The 16650-nt window shown below is 38.7% G+C and overlaps 1 protein-coding gene across 1 annotated transcript in view; it reads left to right on the forward strand.

The window, feature by feature from the left end:
- The window catches only part of CCDC7 (coiled-coil domain containing 7), a 136872-nt gene that overhangs the window by 19041 nt on the left and 101181 nt on the right, over positions 1–16650 (forward strand). The window lies entirely within an intron of this gene.

Below are 16650 nucleotides of genomic sequence, written 5' to 3' on the forward strand. Positions count from 1 at the left end.
AAGCACCAATAACATTTTACAATTTATTTTCTAGTGTTTTGCTGTGAAGAAAGTATATACACACACTCACATTTTATTTACATTGATGTATTCTTTTCTTCCAACTTTTTTATTGTAATAAATACACATACCATAAAACTAACTATCTTAACCATTTTTTAAGTGTATATTTAAATTGTTGTGCAGCCATCATCACCAGATGTTGGCTGTACAACAACCATCTCAGAACTCTTCGTATGCATTAAACAATAATTCCCAATGACTGCCTTCTCCTAGTCCCTGGAAACCAACATTCTGCTTTCTGTTACTATGAATTTGGCATTTTTCTTTTTTAAGATCCACATGTAACAAAACATGCAATATATGTCTGTGTTATTTCACTTAGCATAATGTCTTCCAGATTCATCCATGTTGTCACAAATGGCAGGACATTCCTTTTTATGGCTGAATAATCAAACATATGTATCACAATTTCTTTATCCTTTCACCTATCAGTGAATACTGAAGTTTCCATATTTTAGCTACTGTGAATAATGCTACAGAGAACATGGGAATACAGATACCTCTTTGATACACTAATTTTGTTTCCTTTGGATATATACCCAGAAATAGATTGCTAGCTCATATGGTAGTTTTATTTTAAAATTTTTGAGGAACCTCTATAGTTATTGTACCAATTTACCTTCCCACCAACAGTATACAAGTGTTCCCTTTTCTCCATATCCTTGCAAACATTTGTTTTCTTTTCTTTTTGATGATAGCTATTCTAACAGGTATGTGGTAATGTTTCATTGTGGTTTTGATTTCCATTTCCCTGCTGATTAGTGATGTTGAACACCTGTTCATGTACTTGTTGGCTATTGTATGTCTTTTTTGGGAAAATGTCTATTCAGGTCCTTTGCCCAATTTTTAGTCAAGTATTTGCCTTTTTTTTCTGTTACATTTTATTAGTTGCTTATATTGCTTATTTATTTTGTATTGGTTGCTTATGTTGCATATTTATGTATGTCTTGCAAATATTCTCTTTTCATAGATTGCCTTTTCATTTTGTTGACTGTTTGCTGTACAGTAACTTTTTAGTTTGGTGTGGTCCCACTTGTTTATTTTTGCTTTATTCAAGCCAGTACTTTTGATGTCCTGTCTAACAAATCCAATGTCCTGAAACTTTTCATCTTGTTTTCTTCTAGGAGGTTAAGAGGTTTAGATCTTGTATTTAGTCATGAATACATTCTGAATTAGTTTTTGTACATGCTGTAAAAGAAGGATCCAACTTTATTCTTTTACATGTGCATATCCAGTTTTCCCAGCCCAGTTTATTGAAGAAATTGTTCTTTCCCCATTGTGTTTTCTTAATACCCTGGTTGAAATTCATTTTGCCATATATATGTAGGGTTTTATTTCTGGGATGTCAATTCTGTTCCATTAGTCTATATATCTATCTTTATATTATTTTTCAAAATTGAGATATAATTGACATATAACACTGTATTAGTTTTAGGTGTACATATGTATGTATTATTATGCCAGCATGGCACTTTCTTAATTGCTGTTGCTCTGTAGTTTATTTTGAAATCAGGATGTTTGGGACCTCCAAATTTGTTTTTCTTTTGCAAGACTGTTTTGGCTCCTTGGGGTCCCTTAAAATTCCGTATGAATTTTAGTATTTTTTTTGTATTTTTATAAAAAATAACACTGGAACTTTGATAGGGATTGCATTGAGTCTGTAGATTGCTTTGAATCATAGGAACATTTTAGCAATATTAAATTTTCCAATCCTTGAGTATGGGCTGTTTTTCTGTGATTTTTTTAGTTTTACTTCTAGCTTCTTTGATTTCTTTTAGCAGTGTTTTATAGTTTTCTATGTACAAATCTTTCATCTTATTGGTTATACTTACTCCTAAACATTTTTATCTTTTTGATTCTCTAGTAAACAGGATTGTTTTCTTAATTTTCTTCTTGGATTGGTCATTATTAACATAAAGGAATGTAACTGATTTTTGAAAGTTTATTTTGTTGCCTGCCACTTTGTTGAATTTATTAGTTCTAATTTTTGTGTGTGGAATCTTTAGGGTTTTCTACATTACAAGTTCATGTCATTTGCAAACAAGAGATAATTTTGCTTGTTTTTTTTTTTGTACCGGTTGTATACATTATTTTTTTCTTTTCTAATTGCTCTATCTAGAACTTCCAGTACCACATAGAATAGCGGTGGCAAGAGTGAGCAGACTAGCCTTGTTCTTGATCTTAGAGGAAAAGCTATCAGTCTTCCCCACTGAATGTAATGTTTATTGTGGCTTGTTCATGTATGGATTTATATTTTCACCTATTCTTAGTTTATTAAATGTTTTTAACACTATAGAGTGTAGAATTTTATCAAATATGTTTTCTGCAACTGTTGAAATTATCATGTGACTTTTGTCCTTCATTTTTTTAATATGGTGTATTACATTGTTACATTCTATTACATATATTGAAGCATCCTTATGTTCCAGGTGTAAATCCTACTGGTTATGCTGTATGTTCCTTTTAATATGCCTTTGAGTTCTGTTTGCTAGTATTTTTCATTACTATTAATCAGATATTGATCTGTCATTTTCATATCTGTTTGTCTGGTTTTGGTATCAGGGAAATGCTTGCCCCATGGAACAGGTTTGGGAGTGTTCGCTACTCTTTGATTCTTTGGAAAAATTTGAGAATGATTAATTCTTTTTAAAATGTTTGATAGAATTCTCTAGTGAAGCCAACTGGTTCTGGAATTTTCTTTGTTGGGAGATTATTGCTTACTGCTTCAATCTCCTTACTAATTATAGGTCTCTTCAGATTTCTTATTTTTTCATGGTTTGGCCTTTGTAGGTTCTATGATCCTAGGAAATTATCCATTTTTTCCAGGTTATCCAATATTTTGTCATGTAACTGTTCATAGTAATCTTTTATGATCTTTTGTCTTTCAGTAGAAATCATTGTAATACCTCCTCTTTCACTTCTGATTTTAGCTGTTTGAGTCTTTTCTTTTTTCTTAATCAGGCCAGAGTTTGCCACTTTTGTTAATTTTTTCAAAAACAACACTTGGTTTTGTAGTTGTTTTTTTCTAACATTTGTTTCATTTATTTCTGCTCTAGTATTTATTATTTCCTTCCTTCTAACTTTGGGTTATTTGTTCTTTTTTAAAATTGTTCTTCAGGTGTAAGATAAGGTTGTTGGTTTGAGATCTTTTTAAAAATATAAACATTTACCATTATAACTTCCTCATATTACTGCTTTTGCTAAATCCCATAAGTTTTACTGTTTTGTATTATTGTTTTCATCTGTATCCAGATATTTTCTGAATTCCTTTGTGATTTTTTTCTTTGACAGGTTGTTTAAGAGCATACTGTTTAATCTTTACATTGGATTTTCCTGTTATATGATTTCTAGTTTTATTCCATTGTGTTCAAGAAGGTGATTTCTATGATTTTTATCTTCTTAAATTCATTAAGAGTTATTTTGTGTCCTTACACTTTGTCTTAGAAAATGTTCCTTGGGTGCTTGAGAATAATATGTGTTTTCCTGTTGTTGGGTGGAATGTTCTGTGTATTTTTGTTATTTCTAGTTTATAGTATTATTTAAGTCCTCTGATTCCTTATTGAGATTCTGCCTGATTGTTCTATCCATAACTGAATGTGGTGGTATTGAAATCTCTTGCTGTTATTGTGTTGCTGTCTATTTCTCCTTTGAGTTGTCAGTGTTGCTTCATATATTTGGGTGGTCTAATGTTAGGTCATATGTATTTATAATTATATCTCTTATATATATCTTATATATATCACTGGTAAATTGACCCTTTTATCACCATATGAAGTATCCTAAAATGAATGCATTGCACTCTGTTTCCCCTTCTAATACTGTTAGTATTTGTTTTACACATGTAGGTGCTCCTATGTTGGGTGCATAGATATTTATAATCATTATATCTTCTTGTTGGATTGACCCCTTAATAATTATGTAATGTCTTTCTTTATCGCTTGTGACTTTCTTTGTTTTGAAGTCTATTTTGTCTGATACAAGTACTTCAACTCCTGCTTTTTTCTCCCTATTAGTTGCATGAAATATCTTTTTCCATCCCTTCACTTTTATTCTGTGTATGTCTTTGGGTTTAAAGTGAGTCTTTGTAGGCAGCATATATATATGGGTCTTGTTTTTTATCCATTCAGTGACTCTATGTCATTTGGTGCATTCAGTCCATTTACATTTAGGGTAATTATCGATAGGTATGTACTTATTGCCATTGCAGGCTTTAGATTCATTGTTACCAGAGGTTCAAGGTTAACTTCCTTACTATCTAAGAGTCTAACTTAACTCACTTAATATGCTATTACAAATACAATCTAAAGGTTCTTTTCTTCTCCTCCTTTTTCTTCCTCCTCCATTCTTTATATATTAGGTTTCATATTCTGTACTCTTTGTTTATCCCTTGACTGACTTTGGGGATAGTTGATTTAATTTTGTGTTTGCTTAGTAATTAACTGTTCTACTTTCTTTACTGTGGCTTTATAACCTCTGATGACAGCTATTAAACCTTAGGAACACTTCCATCTATAGCAGTCCCTCCAAAATACACTGTAGAGATGGTTTGTGGGAGGTAAATTGTCTCAGCTTTTGCTTATCTGGAAATTGTTTAATCACTCCTTCAAATTTAAATGATAATCTTGCCAGGTAAAGTATTCTCATTTTGAGTCCCTTCTGCTTCATTGCATTAAATATGTCATGCCCTCCTTTCTGGCCTGTAAGGTTTCTGCTGAGAAGTCTGATGATAGCCTGATGGGCTTTCCTTTGTATGTGATCTTATTTCTCTGTCTTGCTGCTTTTAATAGTCTGTCCTTATCCTTGATCTTTGCCATTTTAATCACTATATGTCTTGGTGTTGTCCTCCTTTCGTCCCTTGTGTTGGGAGATCTGTGGACCTCCATGGCCTGAGAGACTATCTCCTTCTGCAGATTGGGGAAGTTTTCAGCAACTACCTCCTCAAAGACACTTTCTATCCATTTTTCTCTCTCTTCTTCTTCTGGTATCCCTATAATGTGAATATTGTTCCTTCTGGATTGATCACACAGTTCTCTCAAATTATTTCATTCCTAGACATTCTTTTTTCTCTCTGTGCCTCAGCTTCTTTGTATTCCTCTTCTCTAATTTCTTTTTCACTTATTGTCTCTTCCACCATAAGTAATCTGCTTTTAATACCCTCCATTGTGCTCTTCAATGATTGGATCTCTGACCAGGATTCATTCCTGAGTTCTTGAATATTTTTCTGTACCTCCATGAGCATGTTAATGATTTTTACTTTGAAATCCCTTTCAGGAAGATTCATGAGGTTGATTTCATTTGAATCTTTCTCCAGTGTTGTATTCATAATTTTACTTTGAACCAGGTTTCTTCGGTGTTTCATATTTGTATATTGCACCCTCTAGTGCCAAGAAGCTCTCCCCTCAGGAGATGCTCTGTCCCTGAAGCAATGTTGGGAGGTTGCAAGGGAGCAGTAATGGTGCCTGGGGGTAGGAAAGAGCTGTTTCCTGCTTCCTGGCTGCTATGCCTGCCTCCACTTCCTGAACCAGTTGGCCGAGCACACAGGTATAAGCCTCTATGCTTTGTGTTTGTGGTTGCTGTAGACTGGGCTTCCCTATGGCTGGCCTAATGCCAGGGTAGGGTTTGCCGGTTTGTGAGCCAGGTGGGGCTGGCTGGGAGAAAGGCGTAGTAAGCTGCATATCACAGAGGGGGTCCTTTGAGCTGTGTAGCCATCCAGGGAGCTGGAGCACCTGAAGATTGAGAAAGTTCCTAACCTGCCAGGCAGAGTGCATCTGGACAATTTTGTCTACCTGTCCTTTCTCCTGAGCAGTAAGCTCTGTGCAATCCTTTCCCCTTTAGCAGCCCTCTTGCTGTTAGGAAGTCTCTCAGATTGACCACCTTTGTTTTGTCCCAGAGCAGCCGGATATGGATCCCCGCTTTCCGCAAGTGGCTGGAATCTCAGTCTCTACAGGTATTCTGCCTGTCTTAGCTTTCCAACCCCCTAATCACAAGAGTACTATGAAAGCACCATGAAATGTAGATTTGTGCTCCCAGAGCAGGTCTCTGGAGTTAGATATTCAGCAGTCCCGGGCCTCCACTCCCTCTCCACTCCATTTCTCTTCCTCCCGCCAGTGAGGTGGGGTGGGGGAAGGGCTTTGATCCAGCTGGGCCATGGCTTTGGTACATTACCCTGTTCCGTGAGGTTTATTCTTTTCTCCAGGTGCGCGCAGTTTGGTGCAGCCCTTTTTCCTGTTGCTCCTACAGGATTAGTCATATTAATTATGTTTTTGTATTATATGCAGTTTTAGGAGGAAGCCTCTGTCTCACCTCTCATGCCGCCATCTTTAATCCTCTCTTTTGAGGTTTTTTTTTTTGATGTCATGTGTCATGGTTCCTTTTACTATCTTGTTATTTTGTTGTTGGGTTTTGGCATGTGGAGAATCAACCAATTCTCCCACACTTTGTGTTCTGATTTTCTGCAAAAGGACTTTCTTTATTCAGTCTTCCTGGGTTCTAGAGATCCCTCAAACCTCAAACCATTTTTGGATAGGACTTCCCTCTGGATTTGTGCATATAATCTATTAAAAGAAGTTTGTAGGTTCCTACCAAGGCATCCCCTGGTGTCTTCCAGTAATACTACAGCCTCTCTGGTACTGTAGTAAATCACAGTAGTGGAGTTCCACCTAGTGTGTGTCTATGGTACTATAGATTCTGGAGCATGGTTTGTGGTTTGTTCTCAGAGATCCTCAACCTGGCACCCTTTTCCTGTCAGTACTTGGATAGAGTCAAGAGAGAAACCAGTCTCTTGGGCAGTCTTTCTCACCCCTCAACCCAAACCCCTGCTCCAAAAGTCAGCATGTTGGATGTGTGTTCTACTCCTTTCCATCCCCAAGGGGCAGACAAGAGTTGGGGATTCCCTCCCCACTGTACTGCAGTATGGGGGTAAGGAGGGGCTCTGGTGAGTTAATGTTAAAAAATCAAAATTTTTCCTACTAGGCTTCAATATGGCTGGCTTTGCCCTTGCCTGAGGTATGAGACCCTTTTAATTGGTTTCTGGATTTCTTATAGAAGCACTTGGTTCATTTTATGTTAAATACTGTTTTTATTGGAGAAGGAGAATTTGGGCTTATTTGTCATCTTGCTGATGAAGCCTTGTTTCTTTTTAATGGGAAATATTATTGGAAATCAAGATCTGATACTTAATTGTGCCTGTTGATCCTGGAGTGTCTTTGCTTCTATGCTCATTCAGCAGGCAGAACTAGGAAATGTATTAAAGTATGTACCCATACACATATACATCTGCATATATTTCACACACACGTATTCCTGCTTACATATGCATGCATATACACATACACAGACATATTTAGAAATCCAGAGTTCTCATAGAACACCTTTAATTCCAATCTCTTACCTCAGGGCTTGTTCTTGTCTTCCTCCATTTCATATATGTATATTCTTTCTTCCATAGTGAGAATCCTAACTCAACATCAACTCATTTATATTTTTGGTCAATCCTGTAATAATTCTAACATTGTTTAAGAATTTCTTTACCCATACCACTATAAAAACAAATATATAAAAAATATTTCATGATTTGTTTGCAAAACTCTACCCTCACCCCCTGACAGCACTCTTGTCAAAGATTGAGGATAAGGTATATGTTAAATTCGGTATGTATGAGTTACTTGGATTAGTTTTATTTATTTACTATTTTCATCTGTTTAAGTTTGCTTTTAGTTTTAGTTCTCCCTTTCTATCCTTGCTGACTTAATTTTATTTTAGGATTATGCAGAATATTAACCTATTTTTATAAGTAAAAAATAGTGCAAAAGGGTATACTTAAAGAACTATCATTCTTTTCCATATTCCTTTTCCTTACATCCTCAGGCCTTTCCCTTCCTCTTGCAGGTAACCAACTTCATTACTTTTTTTTTGGTTTTTCTTTCGTATGTATACACATATATACATGTATATATATTTATCTCCATATATTTTTTATTTTTCCTTCTTTCTTAATCAAAAGCTAGTATATCAGATATCCTTGTTTTCATTTTTTTCCCACTTAATATTACATCCTGGAAATCATTCCATATCAATTTGTAGGTATCTTTCTATTCTTTTTACAATTGTATATTATCTGTTTGTGTCATAGTACATACCATACTTTAGAGTTTATAGTATGCCATAGTTTATAGTACATATCATAGTTTGTTCAACTCATCTCCTGTATGAACATTTAAGTGGTTTCCAGTATTTTGCAACTGCAAATAATGCTTCAATGAATAAGTTGCAGTATAAGTATATTAATCTTTTTAGAGGTGTATGTTCAAGGCAAATTTCTATAATGGGGATTGTGGTGTCAAAAGGTAAATATGTATGGAGTTTGTTAGATTTGGGGAAACTTTTCTGCATTGGGGAATCATGTCACCTTTAATTTTCACTAGCAGTTTATGATAATACCTGTTTCCCCAAAGCCTCTTCAACTGAGTGTGTCAACTCTTGAAATCTTGTTAGTGTGATGGATGAGAAATGGTATATTGGTGTGATTCAAAATTTTAGTTTTATGAGTATATTTGAAAGTGTTTTCATATGCTGGAGAGCCATTGACCATGTCTTTTAACCAGTTTTGTAAAGGATTTTCATTTATTGTTTTCTTGGTTTCTAAATGTTTTTTGTATATCAGGGATATTGAACTTTATCTATGACATATGTATCATTTATCTTGATATCTTGATTTTTTAATGATAATTTAGGTCATGTCAAGGTCACTGTCCTCCCCTTGCTCCTCCTCCTTGTTTTGTAGTCAAATATATCAATGTTTTACTGTGTATGAATTTTTAGTAGAAAACCCATGTTTTCTTCTAGTAGTTTTACAGTTCCATATTTTTATAGGTAGATATACATGCAAATTTTTTCTTGTGTATGATATGAAGAATGGACTAATTTTATCTTTTTCCAGATAGCTTTGCAGTTATAACAGTTTGTTTCAAAGACTTTTTGTTGCCCCAGTAATTCTATCATTATCATATTAATGAATTCTATATGCCTCTGTGTCTATTCTTGGACCTTCTTTTTTACTCTTTTGGGTGATCTGCCTATTCATAATGCTACATTGTTTTAATTAATTATAATAAAAATAATTATAATGTTTTAATATCTACCAGGAACAACAACTCATCTTTCCTCACAGTTCTTGCTTTTCAGTGTTTTGTTAGCTGTAGTGGATTGATTTCTGGACTCCAAAAAGATATGTCTAAGTCTTTATCCTGATTACCTGTGAGTGGAACCTTTGGAAACAAAGGTCTTTGCATATTTAATTAAGTTAAGGACCTTGAGGTGAGATGATCTTGGATTAACCAGGTGGGTCCTAAATTCAATAACAAGTATCCTTATAAGAGATAGAAGAGAAGGAGCCATAGAGGACAAGGTCATGTGAAGACAGAAGCAGAGACTGGAGCTATATGTCTATAAGCCAAAGAATGTTTTAAACCACCAGAATCTGGGAAGAGTCAAGGAATGGAATTTCCCTTAGAGCCTCTGGAGGGGCAGAGCTCTACTGACACCTTGATTTTGGAGTTCTGGCTCTTAGAACTATGAGTGAAGAAATTTTTGGTTTAAACCACCCTGTTTGTGGTAATTTGTAATGGCAGCCCTTGAAAATTAATATACTGGCTATTCTTTTTTTTATAAAGCTATCATTGATATACTTCCTTGTGGAGGTTTCACATGAGCAACATTGTGGTTACTACATTCACCCATATTATAAAGTCTCTCTGATGTACTCCACTGCAGTCACTGTCCATCAGCATAGTAAGATAATATAGAGCAACTACTTGTCTTCTCTGTGTTATACTGCCTTCCCCGTGCCCCCCCTACATTATGTGTGCTATTCATAATACTCCTTAATTCCCTTCTTCCTCCCTCCCCACCCATCCTCCCCATCCCCTTTGCCTTTGGTTACTGCTAGTGCCTTCTTGGGAGTCTGTGAGTCTGCTGCTATTTTCTTCCTTCAGTTTTGCTTTGTTTTTATACTCCACATATGAGTGAAATAGTTTGGTACTTGTCTTTCTCTACCTGTCTTATTTCACTGACCGTAATACCCTCTAGCTGCATTTATGCTGTTGCAAATGGTAGGATTTTTTTCTTCTTATGGCTGAATAATATTATACTGGCTATTCTTACATGTTTATGTTTTTGATAATGAACCTTAGTATCAAGTTAAATAGCTTCATAAGAAAGCTCATTGACATAACTTAATGGATTGCATTAAAATTATAAGTAAATCTAGAAAGAACTGACATCTTGGTGATGCTGAGACAGCCTTACCAAGGAAGAGGTGTCTTTACAGTTGTTCAAATATAATATGGTGTTTAAAGAGTGTAAAGAGTGTTTTGTTTTCTCCAAATAGAAAAAAAGCTTTAGGTTTTCTATGTTTATTCCTAGGTCTTTTATCTTTTTTTTTTGCACCCAGACCACTGGACAGGACTCTTTGTTCAGTGAGTAACTCAATCAATAATAGCATATTGCCTACAGGTATGGAAGCGGTAGCAACAGGCCAGTTACAGCATCAAGTTGTTTAGGTTCATATGATAATCCTGACCATAGGAACTCCAGTTTTCCTCAACCACCCCTCCAAGATTCTTACCTCACAATCTACACACTCTTAGTCTTCTGTTATGGTCCCTGTGCAAGAAAGCTGGAATATTGTAACCAGTTTCCAGAACAGCAACAGAGGATAACACAACATAGAGATAATAACAAAAATTATGATACAACAAAATTTTGATACAGGTAACAAAAATTAAAATAATCCTTAAGGCTGAGGAGGTTATTCCAGCTATACTCAAAACCAGTTCTACTCAGATGAATTCATGACTCGCACTTGGTAGTGGTATGGATAGGGAGCTCCATGCACACCAACGAGTAGCAATTTTTTTGCTAGGTTATGTGCGCAATCCACAAAGACCTTAAGGGCAATGAGATACATATTTTAATGACACCAACATAGGCAAATCTTGTCCATCAGTTAGGATGCATGCAAGAGAGTGGCCCTGTGATAGGACTGTGGCAGAAAGGGGGTCCTGTCCAGGTCTAGTATACCATACCTTTACCCTTCTCCCCATGGGGGTTCCTGAGGGATCTGTATATAGTGCTACTGGAGGTGCATGCACTGGACATAATGATAAAACAAAACTCCCTGGTAAGATGCTCCTATCTTCCAGCCATTCAAGATATACTACTGTGACCTTTGGGGGCCACTCTCCTGTTACTCCAGGAATATACAGGAGGCCAGCTTCCAGGCCTTGTCCCCAAGGTACCAGGAGGGCCAGCCATCACTGGTCCATGTGTCAAAATGTCCAAGGCCATGCCCACTCATGGAGTCTCCAGTATTTAGTAGAGTTGGTGCTGGCAGCAAGATATCATTCTGGTGGCCAAACCTCAGTTTCAATGATTCCTCCTGGTTTGTACTTGCAGTTGTTTAGGGGAGGCAGGAATATGCATTAGCATGTGTGCAGGGCTCAGTGTTCCCTTTTGGGGTTTCTTGTTCAAACTACGTAGTACTGTCCATAATTGGACTGACCATCCCCATAGACTATTTGTGTCTGACTTCAGTCCAGATTTAAACAAACCACTGTACCTCTCTATCATGCCTGCTGTGGTAGGATTGCATGGCACATGAAACTTGCATTTTATTCCCACTGTTCCACCACTGTTGTAGTGCATATCCAGTAAAGTGGGTGCCTTGATTACTCTCCATTACTTGTGGTCAGCCATAGGCTGCAAAGAGATACTCCATGCCTCTTTTGGTCATTTACTGGTTTGCACAACATGCAAGAAAAGCAACCAGAAGTCCAGTAGCTGTGTCTACACAAGTCATGGCATATTGGTACACTTCTGACATGGGCAAAGGCCCAAAATAGTCTTTCAGCCACTTGATGAGGAGTATCAGCCCCTTAGCTATGGTCCCAGGTTGCTGTGGGACTCAGTGAAAGTCCCATTTAGAGCACACAGTGCACACCTGCTAGATTCTACTGAGTTCTTCAAAGGTCAAAGGCAGGCCCCATTGATAGGCTACAGCCCACACTGCCTTCTTCCCTGCATGCAACAAATATTGATTAACCATTAGGCCCCATCAGAGGCAGGCTTTCCTTCTAGCCAATGTACCTGGGCCAGTTCATCTACTTCATTATTTCCTGGGGATGCCAGTGGCAAATGGCCTCTCACATGATGTACTGTAACTGTTTTAGTCTGACCAGAAGACCATAAGTCTCGCCCCTGAAGGGGTTGGTGACTAACCATCCATTTGGCATGGTACCATGTCGGTAGCCACAGAGTCAAGCCTCAAAAGATGGCCCAGCTTTCAGTAAAGACAACTAGTGGGGAGGGGTCTTCAGTGGTCATGTGATCTTTGGGGGCCACTCTGCCTGCAACTCAGCCCATTGACTGCTCTTCACTTCTCCTTGCTCCATCCATATTGTCTCAGTCTTAGGATGGAAAGCTACAGTCCTCCCTTTTGGGGGCTGCTCAGGGCTATAAGCATCTGTGTACCATGCATCTTTGGCTATAGGGGCTCTTCCCTCCTGATAAGGGCTCTTTGCTACTAATATCTCTAAAGCAAATTCTTCCTGTCCTTCACTGGTATATGTCACTGTCCCCAATAAGTGTTGGAGTTCTTTATTCAAGGGGCTAGTAGAGAGGGCGCTATGCTCTTAAGTATGCATCCCATTTGGCAAGTGTAGGTGTCTGCCACACCACTCCATGGATTTTGGGTCTAGTTCTGTACCCACCCCAAAATGTGATAGATGGTTATTACCTTTACTGGGGTCATTCCAATGATGGGTTCTGTAGCCAGCAAGGTGTGATACATGGCAGCCAACTATTTTTCTATTAAGGTGTATTATACCTCTACACCTTTCCAGAGTTGCAATCAAAATCCAATAGGTTGGTGAGTTAATTCAAGCTACTGCCAGGGGCCCCAGCCGTAACCATCTTCAGTCACATGAACATCCAGCTCACAGGGCCTTGATGGGTCTATCACACTCTAGGCCTGCAGGGCCTTGACTGCCCATTTTGCTGTAATAAAGGCAGATGCACATGTCTCATCCCAGTCCCACTTGATGCCCTTTCATATCAAATGGTATAAGGGCTTCAGAATTTGTGCCAAGTGTGGGATGAATAGTCTCTGGTAACCTAGAAGGCCCCAAAACTCCTTTAATAATGACATAGTTGTAGGGATAGGGAAGGCCTTTATCTATGGGTGCTTCTGGTATAGCTTTAGGCTTATCTGACCAAATGATCCCCAAATATTTGACTGATAAACCAGGTCCTTGAACCTTGGTGCTGTTCACAACCTATCCTTTCTCCTGTAAATGTTGCAGCAGTCTAGGTGCTGTACCGTCCAGAATCTGAAAGAGAATTGGACATGAGCATGACATCATCAATATAATGGTACAGCCACACCATTGGCAGTTTCTCCCATGGTGCCAAGTCCTGGGCTACAAGTCCATGACTGATGATGGGGATGTGCAGGACCCCTGTGAAAGGACAGTAAAAGTCCATTTCCATCCTTTCTACATGAAGGCAAATTGTTCCTGACTTTCCTGCTCTATGTCAATGGAAAATAAGGCATTAGCAAGATCTACAGCATAATGATATGTGCATAGTTCATGACTGAGGGTACCCATCAGGTTTGTAATAGAGGGAACAGCAGCATGCATAGGGGGTATGACTTTATTCAATTCTCTGTAATCCACAGTCCTATGCCATGAGTTATCCAGCTTTTTTACTGGCCACACTGAGGACCTGGAAGGACTACGGGTGGGCTTTATTATACCTAACTTTTCCATTTCCTGCAGGGTTTCTCCAATTTCTTTATGCCCTCTGGACAATTTGTATTGTTTTGTATTAGTCATCTGCCAAGGCACAGGCAAAGCTATTGGAAGGTCTTTAGCATGTCCCCTCAGAACTTCCTTCACCATACATATCCTCAGTCTGAACTCACCTGCATTAGTCTGCCACCATAAGCCCTGCAGGATATCTATACAGTATATTCCTTTGGTGGTAGATGCCCTATTTCAAATGGGATTCAGGCTCTTTTCACTCTGATAGCCTTACCCCCATATCCATCGATAATAATGGGGATCCCAGGAAACTGCTCAGGGTTGCCATAAATCACTGAACATTCAGCTACTGTATCTATCAGGGCCAGGACATGTTTGTTCACTGGGGACCAATGGGTGTATATTTTAACATGTGGCCTTCGGTTCCCCTCTGGTCCCTCAGGGCAGGTACCTCAACCTTCCCCTCAGTCCATCTGTCCCCCAGTCATCTTCCTGTATGGGTTCAGGTGAGGATGGTTTATTCTCCAGCAGGATGTCTTGAAATACACAGGCTGGACTTGTGGTCTGTCTCCAACCTCTGCTTCTTTGTCTTCAGTGGCCAGACTGTTGCTCCAGTTTCAGGTGTTGCTGCAGGTCCAGTAAGATTCTATTTGACTTCCCATCAAATTTCCTTCTGTCTTCTTCTGCCCCTATTAAATCAACCCATGTCTGCGTCCTGGTAACCTTTGGGGCCATTTAAATTCTTTCTCTGAGTAGCAGACCTTATTTCTTTCCATGCTTTCATAGTTTCAGCCTTTCCCAAGTCTGCTACCATATGGGTAACCTTATGGGCTGTCGTAAGTGAGGGGCATGAATGGTTACTAGGGAGCCATTTGAGGCACAACATTTCTCATCCCTGCAGTAAAAGGCTCCTCATCTGGGCCGTAATTCTCTGGACTAAAGATGTCATTTTACACACCTAGCTCCTGTAACACATATTGGAGCTCAGCATACATTTTCCATTTAGCAGGGGAAGATGGTATATCACCCTGATTGGGCCACACAGCATGAAGCATAGCCATAAGCCAGTCATGGATGTAGTGATTTTCTGGGGTCTGATGTGTATTTTGCAGTTGCTGCCACAAGGCAGGATGAACTCTCAGTGAAGCCAGCTTTTCCATCTTTGATCCAGACAGAACAATTCCACCCCTCCACCCCGCACAATATCCCAAAGACACAAGAGCCAAGCTGATATTGACTCTGAGGGGGCTTCCACTGAAACTAGGATCCCAAATCCACCATCTCAGGCTGGGTATAGGGGCAGAGCATAGAGTGCTGCATAACCTGGGTTGGGGGCTGCATTTCTCCCAGAGGAATCTTTGGTTTCTGTGGCATTATTTTCTTTACATACACTGAGCATGCTTTCAGTAGAGGAGTATCAGGCTCTGGGGCTGATGGCACCTTTCTCTCCACTCCCCTGAGTGTCTCCTCTGCTACTCCCTTTACCCTTTCTACTGTGCCTTGCAGCAATGCTAGCTCAGTTTTCAACAGCTCTCTTACCTTCACCTCAATACCTCACAGCTGGCATTCTCATGCTTCCTTTTCCTGTTCTTCCCTCAGGAGTACATCTTTTTCCTCCATGACCTTTGCCTCCTTCAGAGCAACTTTCATGTTGCTGTCTCATTGTATAAAGAATCTTTTATCTTCTCCACTGCACCTCACAGTTCATGTTCTTGCACTTCTTCTTGTGCTTTTTGCAGGGGTATGTCCTTCTCCTTCATGACCTTCCTCTTTCACAGTGCCTTGCAGCAACACCATTTCATTTTTTTTTTAAAGGTGCTTTCTTTTCTTTTCCTTTTTTTCTTTTGGTATCATTAATCTACAACTACATGAGGAACATTATGTTTACTAGACTTCCCCATCACTGATTCCCCCCCACATACCCCATTACAGTCACTGTCCATCAGCCTAGTAAGATGCTGTAGAATCACTACTTGTCTTCTCTGTGTTGTACAGCCCTCCCTTGCCCCCCCACATTATACATGCTAATCATAGTGCCCCCTTTCTTCCCCCCCCTTATCCCTCCTTTCCCACCCATCCTCCCCAGTCCTTAACCCTTTTGTAATTGTTAATCCATTCTTGGGTTCTGTGAGTCTGCTGCTGTTTTGCTCCTTCAGTTTTTTTCTTTGTTCTTATACTCCACAGATGAGTGAAATCATTTGATACTTGTCTTTCTCCACCTGGCTTATTTCACTGAGCATAATAGCCTCTAGCTCCATCCATGTTGTTGCAAATGGTAGGATTTGTTTTCTTCTTATGGCTGATAATATTCCATTGTGTATACACATCCCATCTTCTTTATCCATTCATCTACTGACAGACACTTAGGTTGCTTCCATTTCTTGGCTATTGTAAATAGTGCTGTGATAAACATAGGGGTGCATATGTCTTTTTCAAACTGGGTTGCTGCATTCTTAGATTAAATTCCTAGGAGTGGAATTCCTGGATCAAATGGTATTTCTATTTTGAGTTTTTTGAGGAAGTTCCATACTGCTATCCACAATGGTTGAACTAATTTACATTCCCACCAGCAGTGTAGGAGGGTTCCCCTTTCTCCACACCTCGCCAACATTTGTTTGTCTTTTGGACTGTGGCCATCCTTACTTGTGTGAGGTGATATCTCATTGTGGTCTTAATTTGCATTTCTCTGATGACTAGCGATGTGGAGCATCTTTTCATGTGTCTGTTGACCATCTGAATTTCTTTGGAGAAATGTCTGGTCAGCTCC

The sequence above is a fragment of the Manis pentadactyla genome, chromosome 3 (assembly GCF_030020395.1).
Source record: "Manis pentadactyla isolate mManPen7 chromosome 3, mManPen7.hap1, whole genome shotgun sequence".
NCBI lineage: Eukaryota > Metazoa > Chordata > Mammalia > Pholidota > Manidae > Manis > Manis pentadactyla.